Source organism: Triticum dicoccoides, chromosome 4A (genome assembly GCF_002162155.2).
Source record: "Triticum dicoccoides isolate Atlit2015 ecotype Zavitan chromosome 4A, WEW_v2.0, whole genome shotgun sequence".
Taxonomy (NCBI): Eukaryota; Viridiplantae; Streptophyta; class Magnoliopsida; order Poales; family Poaceae; genus Triticum; species Triticum dicoccoides.
Window position 1 is genome coordinate 654,355,785 of NC_041386.1, and position 9,896 is coordinate 654,365,680.

The 9,896-nt window shown below is 42.2% G+C and overlaps 1 long non-coding RNA gene across 4 annotated transcripts; it reads left to right on the top strand.

Annotated features, from left to right (window-relative positions):
* The first annotated feature begins 1,126 nt into the window (after window positions 1–1,126).
* LOC119287745 lies at window positions 1,127–8,368 on the top strand. 4 transcript variants are annotated; one of them, XR_005140922.1, is made up of 10 exons: window positions 1,127–1,852; window positions 1,982–2,091; window positions 3,681–3,821; window positions 4,035–4,107; window positions 4,526–4,630; window positions 4,786–4,947; window positions 5,070–5,167; window positions 5,843–6,022; window positions 6,421–6,554; window positions 7,877–8,368. It is a non-coding gene; the product is annotated as an uncharacterized LOC119287745 (long non-coding RNA). The 4 variants fall into 4 exon arrangements; XR_005140920.1 differs by having other exon boundaries at window positions 1,130–1,852; window positions 5,070–6,022; XR_005140921.1 differs by lacking the exon at window positions 4,526–4,630 and having other exon boundaries at window positions 1,132–1,852; window positions 5,070–6,022.
* The last annotated feature ends 1,528 nt before the right edge of the window (window positions 8,369–9,896 follow it).

Genomic DNA, 9,896 nt, shown 5'->3' on the forward strand with positions numbered 1-9,896 from the left:
CATTAAGCATAGCAAAGTCATAGAAACATCAATCTCAGAACATAGTGGATACTAAGGATCAAACCCTAACAAAACTAACTTGATTACATGGTAAATCTCATCCAACCCATCACCGTCCAGCAAGCCTACGATGGAATTACTCACGCACGGCGGTGAGCATCATGAAATTGATGATGGAGGATGGTTGATGATGACGACGGCGACGAATCCCCATCTCTGGAGCCCCGAACGAACTCCAGATCATCCCCCCCGAGAGAGATTAGGGCTTGGCGGCGGCTCCGTATCGTAAAACGTGATGAAACTTTCTCCCTGATTTTTTTCTCCCCGAACGTGAATATATGGAGTTGGAGTTGAGGTCGGTGGAGGTCCAGGGGGCCCACAAGACAGGGGGCGCGCCCAGGGGGAGGGGGCATGCCTCCCACCCTCGTGGACAGGGTGTGGGCCCCCTGGTCTTGATTCTTTCGCCAGTATTTTTATATTTTCCAAAAAGTGCCTCCGTGGATTTTCAGGACATTCCGAGAACTTTTGTTTTCTATACATAAAACAACATCATGGCAGTTCTGCTGAAAACAACGTCAGTCTGGGTTAGTTTCATTCAAATCATGCAAGTTAGAGTCCAAAATAAGGGCAAAAGTGTTTGGAAAAGTAGATACGTTGGAGACGTATCAACTCCCCCAAGCTTAAACCTTTGCTTGTCCTCAAGCAATTCAGCTGATAAACTGAAAGTGATAAAGAAAAACTTTTACAAACTCTGTTTGCTCTTGTTGTTGTAAACATGCAAAGCCATCATTCAGGTTTCAGCAAATATTATGAACTAACCATACTCATAATAACACCCAGGTCTCACAGTTACTCATATCAATAGCATAATCAGCTAGCGAGCAATTGAACATATAAATTCAGCTACACTACCCGCCATCCTGAGCTGCCTGCATCGCGTGGTAGTTCTGGTTCGTTCGATTCACCACGAAATGTACTTTTTACGGTGGTGGCAAAGGCCCAGCCGTCCGTCCTTCTTTACATCATCATTTTGCTCTATATCAATGATAGGTGGGTCTGATTTGCTTGCTGGACCCAGCATTGTATTGCGTTTTTCCCGTGCCTGCGTGAGAGAGGAGAGTCACGGGCGAACGCCCGGTAAAAACCTAGCGCTTCCCCACCCACGCCCCCACGCGACCCTCCCTCCTCCTCCTCGATCTCCCTCCAAGCCGCCGTCGCCGCCTCTCCCCATCTTCATCCTCTCTCTCCTGCGCCACCGCTGTCTCTCCTCTTCCTCCCCACTCTAGCCCCTCCAGGTCATTGCTCGCGGTGGTTCTAGATTCAGCGCTGGTCGTCCCCATGGGTGAGGAGGGGAAGCAGGGTCTTCAAGGTTGGTGGAGGTGCAGGGGAGACCGGCGGCGTGGGGACGACCAGCGAGCCAGGAGCCAGGGAGAGGCCAACGGCGAGCAGCAGCCAAAGAAAAGAAAAAGGAGAAGCGAGCGGGCAGCAGCGAGACCTAGCCGGTTTCTCCCCGCCGCCGCCTCTCCTTTCTCGCCCTCACCGGCCACCGGCCACCTCCCACCCCTCCTTCTCCGCCTCGTCGCCCTGGCCACCTTGTTCTCGAGCCGAGGGGCGACTCGGCAGGACGAGGGGAGCAGGGCAGCAGCCAGCCACGCCTCGTCCATGCCGTGTGGTGGCCCAGATGCGTCCGCCCCGTGCTCTGTAGGCGCCCGTCGGCCTCGATCCGGCCTTTGCAGGAGGAGCTCGAGCCGAGGAGCGCGGCCTCGATCCGGAATCGGCAGGAGGAGGGGAGCAGCAGCCGGCACGCCTCGTCGCAAGTGATTCCCTACCTCTTCTGGTTGCACCTCCCCCAGTGAGTTTTTCTTTCCAATCCCTTTCCTCTCTAAATTAATTCACGTTTTTAGTGTTCCTGCTGTCTATGGCTGCTGTAGGTATTTTCTTTCTCACCACTTCTCCTCTCCATCTTGGTATAATTTTGTAGTTTAAATTCAAGTAACCAAGAACTTCAGTGAGAGTGTATTTGCCAACTGTCCAAGCGTGCTTCTATACATGGGCGGCGTCACCACGACCAGTTTGACGATTCAAGCCAAGGTGAAAGTATTGTCCTCTCTTTATTTCTTAGTTGTGTGAGATGTAATTTTGTTCATAATTTGTGTGGAGCTTGAAGCACATCAACATGAAATTGGAGATGATTCTTTGTCCATGAGATCTTCCAAAAATAAAAAACAACACAACAAAGTAGTCACAATGAGTTGTACCATATTCTGATATTTCCCCACCTCTTCTGGTTGCACCTCCCCCTGTGAGTTCCTCTTTCCAATCCCTTTCCTCTCTAAATTAATTCACGTTTTTAGTGTTCCTGCTGTCTATGGCTGCTGTAGGTATTTTCTTTCTCACCACTTCTCCTCTCCATCTTGGTACAATTTTGTAGTTTAAATTCAAGTAACCAAGAACTTCAGTGAGTGTATTTGCTTCTTCACAACTGCTGGATGTATCTTAGGGGATGAATGCCATGGATTAATTAGATTCTTGTTAAGCTGGCCACTAATTAAACTGTTCGCCCCTTTGTTAAAGCTAATCATAGTAATATCTGGTGATCGACCGGCTGATGCGTGCGGTGGCAACCACATTCATGATGATGAACTTAATCAAATTTGTAGTTAAGTCGGTGCTAAATCGCACTAGAGATTCCATTGAAAGGTTCCTTTTGCGGATCTGAAAATGGAGGCGTTGAGCGTATCAAAACTCATAAAGGATTATAAGATCGCGAAGATTGATAGGCGGGCAAATAAGGTGGCGCACGAGATTGCAAAATTCAGTTTTGACAGTAGGTCCGATGGCCTCTTATGTAATAGTGTTCCGCCATGTGTAACTGCTTTTGTAATGAACGATTGTAAGAATCTTAATTTACCAAATTAATATATGGGGGTTTTCAATAAAAATAAAAAAATAAATCGCACATTCAGTACGTATTAGGATATGTAGATTTAAAAAGAAATAGGTACAGTCACTACAATAAATATCAGTAGCATGCACTATATATGTATGCAGAACAGATCATAGTCATGATTTTGTATTGCTCGGATCTCGAATCGAGATTCGTATACACTGGTCATTGATTCAGTCTTAAGGGATTACATGAAAATGACTTATAGTAGCCAGTGCTACCACTAATAGTGCAATTGTATATTTTGAGCAAGGAAGCACGTTAACCACTCAGTATTAGAGTAAGATGCTACATGTCGAAGTACCATCTAAAAAGGGCAGATATTTACTTTGTGAAAAATCTTGGTAGAAAAATAGTGTAACCTTTTGGCAGTGGATTGCGTATAATACCACGACACTGATATATCTGTCAAAACCTGAGCTACATATAGTAGTTAGTAAATGGATTTTTTTGATGAAAATACTACTGCACAATGATTATGCTAGCAAAGCTTTGTCCTCGGATGAATATGAGATGCATTCTTTGGCCCCTCTAATTTCCATGTGAAGAACGTGATCTTGCGACTTGCTTGTTCATTCTCCCTTTATGCTAAATCTATTTCTTCCAAAAGGCATACTACTCTTCTTGTGCTTCCTTTATGCTCTCTTATCAGATAGTATGTCATTTTTATTTTCCTTATATGTCATATTATAGCTTGTGCAGTCTTTGCCAATCTATAACCGTTATTTCGCAGGTCAAAACAGTTTAAAGGATGATCAGTACAGTGGAGGGGATTGTATGACAGTCCAAGGAAGTCTAGCAGAATGCAGTTTTCTGGGACCAGTTTTTTAACCGTGGACTTTCCGTGGAAGGATACGTACATCTGCCTTATTCGGTGAGATCATAATGATGTGTCATTTCATCCCATTCGCACAACATAAATGCTTATTGTTAGTTATTAACTAACATCAACACGACTCCCCTAGGCGCAAAGGAAAAACGTGCCCATGATAACACTGGATGCGTCCACTTACCTTTCTGCTATGTTTCTTTAATAAGCCCAATTATTTTCAGCTTAAATTTGATAAGTTAGTGTTTCATGATCCAGATAACCAAAACTGGGTCCTCTACCAAGCACCTGTCCAGCCCTGTGCGAGCTACACTTCAATTTGTATTCTCAGGTGAGTTATTTGCTATCGTCGCCACTCAAAATCCTCTTTGTAATTAATTCTTTAAGCGTCAAATTGTGGTTGATTGGTCTGCCTAGATGGTGAAAGAACATATAACTTGTATTTGCCAAACTAGAGAATGATATGAGTACATTATGGATTGTAAATATAGTACTTTCTTCAGTTTACATTGTTGGACTCTGAATTACACACTTAGTCCTGTCAAGTACTTATAGAAATATTCCCTACAATTCGGCTATTTCAGCCTGTCATTAACTTTATTCGGTCAGGTTCTCGTCTTACTAAAAAAGTGTATCTACAAATAGGTGAAAAGGAAAAAAATTACAGTAGATCCTGGTTCTATGGTTGGCACCTCTTTAGTTTCAGACTTACTTATGCAATCATTGTCTAAAAAGAAAGATGGTAACAGATAGTAGCGGCTGCCGGAAGAGGAGAGATCGAGGACGGGTCCCTATTCTGTAGGAGACACCAACATAGATGAGCTATTTCTTCCACTTTTCCTCATCTTTCCATGGTGAACTGAGCTCATCCTAATAATTGATGGCTTCCTAATTTTTTTCTTATGCACGTAGTGTTTAGGTCACGGACTCACGGTTGATTCCATCACCGAGTTGCATTGTAGTACAAATGGCCTCTCTTTTCTGATGGTGCTATGGTGTCCCTCTCCAGGTTAGCTACAACCAAGTTGTAGCTTGGTCGGATTTGTTGCATGAGGCAGGAGAAGAATAAGAAAATTTGTCAGATTTTTCGTGTGCAAGTTCGGCAGCGGGCAATGGTCGAGATAGAGTTGGGTGCACATCATATATATAAAAGTACCTCTAATTTAACTCTGTAAGAGCTCCCAAGCAAAAGAAGGACTATCCATCAACATTATTTGTCATATTTCTTTTTATGGAGGCTAAGAACTAGGCTGAAATGCGCAGGTTTCTTAACATTTGCTTGTCTTAATGCAGATATGGAAGATTTAAAAGCCTTTGTGAAAGATTCCGGTTTTGTAGAAGCCAATGATCAGACACACCGTGACCTTACTTCTGGATACAATATTGATGAGGTTAATTCTTTACAAAAGTAGATTTCAGTGTTTTTTGCCGCATTTTGATGGGTTCCTCTTTTGCTTGTTTTCAGAATTGTTGTGACTACATTTCTCCGCATACCATTCATGTTGCAATATGTTTGCTAAATTAAATGTGCTCTACTTGAAAGAAAATAACGCACACCATAATCATATCCCTTGCCAGGCTATGGTTGACTACATGCTAAGATTTCGTTCCATTATGCTTATATTGCTAGGCTTTTAGTTCATCCTTCTCTTTCCCTAGGTGGCTACTGCCAAGTACATAGACGTCGATTTACTTGCTAGGCCTGATTGGATTTTTCATCTTTTTTACCCGTTATTCCCTTTGGACTTATTGATCTGCGAATTTGCTTTACAACTGATGGTGCCACATTATGTGATACTGAAACTAAACCAAGGTGCGTATTTGGGAAATTGATAATGAAATATTGGACTTCGAATCAACAGAAAAGAGATGCTTTGTGACCAAATATATATCTCTGAAACGTCTGCACAATAATGTTATAGTTTATGTTAGATGGCAAAGTTTCAGATTTTTATTATGACAGCAAGATGCCAACGCAAGGTGCTTGTGCATGAATAAACCATATGAATATGAGATGCACAACTTCCTGTGTAATTCTGAGACTTTTGGGCAAGTCATCTTCATAGGTGTGAAAGAAGATTCTGATTACATATAAGAAAATCATCCAATTTTTTGTTCATCTGCATCCAAGCGGCGATACCACCTGCAAGATATACTCCATTGCTTCTAAGCAGCACATCGGCAGGTCGATTCCTCGGGTGGATTGGATTCTCACCCGCTCCAAGTGAAACTTGAGCGACGGCATGGTATGTTTTCCCAAACGACTGATCTACTTTAATAAAACCACCGCTCATTGTTGCGTATATGGTTCTTACGCTGCACCTGAATAAGCGATTGCTACATCGATGTTTGTTTCCATTTGTTCTGTTTTCCTGGTACTTGAAAGACAATATATGCATGTGTCCTACTTTACTTTGAACGAGCTGAAAGTCCTATTATTCTCAAAGTTTTTATCATCTATCGGTATATGCAGGTATACTAATGGAATATGCACCCGATGACTCTGCCTAATGTTAACTACTATATGTTTTGGTCTTATATAATAGCAGCATTCCTCGGCACCTTGTTGTTTAAGTTCACAAGTTGCGGGTTCAGAAGAAGAGTTGTTGTTTTCTGCTGTAACCGCCTTGTTGTTTTCTTGCAGCAAGGGACTACCAAAGAAGAAGAGATGATGCAGGTTCAGAATCTGACATTATCTGTGTTAGTGCTGGCAGATCCAAAGATGGAAAGAAACAGACAGTTTCACACACTAGCAACAGTAGGATCATCAGCAAAAAGGTAAGTTAGCACAAAGAGAAAAAGTATTACTTACTACTATCTTTTTTAGTACTTATTTCTCTTTCTAAACCATATTTGTTCAGCACCTAAATATCCACGAAAGAGGATCACTAAGCTGACGGGGAATACATTATCCATGGTATTATCTTCTAAGATAATACTTGTGGGCTACAGATTGACTGTGTTTGCTTGTCTATTGCAGTTCTTTTATTATAATAAATCCGATATAATGCATATACATGAGATAGTCCTAATACAAAATACGCACATTCTAAGATAGGTACAAAGCCTGTAACATAGAACCTGCATTATAAGCACATCATACTAAAAAAGTTTCTTTTTATTTCTTTTTAATGCATAGATGCGATGACAAATAGGCTTAAAGCAAAAAAAAAATAAAAAAATCCAACCACCGTTTACAGGGCCGGCCAACGTTACTAGGTCAAACACCGTTGATCCACTTGCTCCACCTCTCGTATGACCTTACTGGGTCAAACTTTGGAACAACAGATGATAGGCGTGGTCGATAGACCCATACACATGAGCATAGAATCAACGAGGGATCCAAGAGAGAAATTAGAGCTCATCTTCCTAATAGAGTTGAACACAAACCTGCAGCAGTCCTGTCTCTTGCTGGTGAACAAACACCACACGGACGCCAAGATCCGGCATGTTATGACCGGCCGGACCTACGGCTGTAGGAGGCCCACCGGGCAAGCTTAGCCCGCAAGTTATCTTAGTTTTTATTCCACATCGTGGTTATATGTACAACTTGTAAGACTATTTTGAGATTTAAGCAATAAGAATATTTCTATTGCCCGGCTCCTAGAGGAGCCGGAACCCTAAACCCTAGCCGCCTCCTTCCTTCGCCGCCGCCACACGCGCCAGGACGGCGCCACGCCGCCGGCCGCCGCGCTCAAGCCCTCGCCCTCCTCCCTCCTTCCCCTACAGCTTACGGCCAAGACCGGGCAGAACCCTAGCTCCTAACACGGCGCCTCAGCGTCATGCCCTACGTCAGTCAAGATAACACAAAATTTAGCTTCTTAGACAAAGAAAGGTCAATGTACTATTTGCATCATCTAAACGATTTCATTCGACTTTAAATGCCACCTGTATCATCAAAATCAGGCAGAAACATGGTTACCTTCATGTCCACTTCCATAATTTGATTGTGTTAATGCTGCTCCATGAAAGACAAAAATAATTCTTAGTAATGAACAACATCACTTACAACAAAACCAGAACCTTGCTGCTCTGAATCATTTTATTATCTTCTCACGTGATGCATATACGTTTACTCATACTGTCTTCTTTTTCATCAGCATACCGTGATGAAAAAAAATCAGAATCCCAACAAAAGTGCTTTTGGATGCTATGATGCAGCAGCTAGGCCTCCCAAATGCAGTGTACTCAACAGAAGGCAAGAGCAATCGGTCTTGAAGCAACTATTCACTTCTATCTCTCCAAGCATCAACTGGACAACAATTCTTCCAAGACAATCAACCGAAGACCAACTAGCAAACGAAGCTCTCAAGTACATGAAAAGCATCCACGGTAAAGTGTTGTAGGACATAAACTACGACAAGATGCAACTGATCCAGCAACAGTGTGAATCTCTTGAGCATCAGTAGAAAGAAAAACACAACCTAATAGACTATTTTAGCAACAGCTGGTGCCATAGCCTCGGTGGAGATCACATGGCATCAAAGGACCTTTACTGTATAATAGATAGCAACTTCACAGTCGGATCAACATCTAAAGCAATGATCTGAATCATATTTTGTCGCAAGTAAGATATGTTGTGGATCGTCTCAGTGATACAGCCACATAATCAGATTATCATCAAACCACATAATCAGATTATCATCAAACAAGTACTATTGGAGCCTGGATGATGATGTTGAAGGAATTTCTGCTATGAACAATGAAAAAAATTCAATCGCAGCCACTATGAACAATTGCCTAAACAAATCTTTAGCGTCGATGAAACATCCACCAATCACACTGGCTAATGTCCATCACTTCATAATGCCTATAAGATGTATCTCTGCCTATCTACCTTCCTAATAGCATTGTAAATATTCTATCCTAAGCTTCTTAGGACACTATGTATCATGAATAATCCATGTGTTCCAATTTATCCCTAAATATATTTATGTTCACTTTTTCAATACTTTCCTTGCTCTCGCCCCTTGCGCCATCGGCGCAACGGGTAATCTAGTAATAATAGAACTCGGATGACTACACTTTCTCAAAACAATCATAACATGATATAACAAAATGGCATTTCGCTAGCCCCTTCTGAGACCGCAAAACATAAATGCAGAGCACCTTTAAAGATCAAGGACTGACTAAACATTGTAATTCATGATAAAAGAGATCCAGTCAAGTCATACCCAATATAAACCAACAATAATGAATGCAAATGACAGTGTGCTCTCCAGCGGGTGCTTTTTAATAAGAAGGGTGATGACTCAACATAAAAGTAAATAGATAGGCCCTTCGCAGAGGGAAGCAGGGATTTGTAGAGGTGCCAGAGCTCGATTTTAAAATAGAGGTTGAATAACATTTTGAGCGGCATACTTTCACTGTCAACGCAACAACTATGAGATGGCTGTATCTTCCATGCTACATGCATTATAGGTAGTTCCGAAAAAGAATGGTAAAGGTTTATACTCCCCCAACCACCAACAAACATCAATCCATGGCTTGCTTAAAACAACGAGTGCCTCCAACTAACAACAGTCCTGGGGGAGTTTTGTTTAATTAATTTGATTTGCTTTCATCTTTTTGGATCATGGGACTGGGCATCCCGGTTACCGGCCCTTTCTCGTGAATGAGGAGCGGAGTCCACTCCTCTTGAGAATAGCCCACATAGCATGGAAGATATAGGCAGCACTAGTCGAAACATGAGCTGCTCGAGCATACAAAACATAATTTCGTTTGAAGGTTTGGAGTTTGGCACATACAAATTTACTTGGAACGGCAGGTAGATACCGCATATAGGAACGTATGATGGACTCATATGGAACAACTTTGGGGTTTAAGGAGTTTGGATGCACAAGCAGTATTCCCGCGTAGTACAGGTGAAGGCTAGCAAAAGACTGGGAAGCGACCAACTGAGAGAGCAACAACGGTCATGAACATGCATTAAAATTAATTTATACCAAGTACAAGCATGAGTAGGATATAATCTACCATGAACATAAATATCATGAAGGCTATGTTGATTTGTTTCAACTACATGCGTGAACATGTGCCAAGTCGAGTCACTCAATTCATTCAAAGGAGGATACCATCCCATCATACCACATCACAATCATTTTAATAGTATGTTGGCAC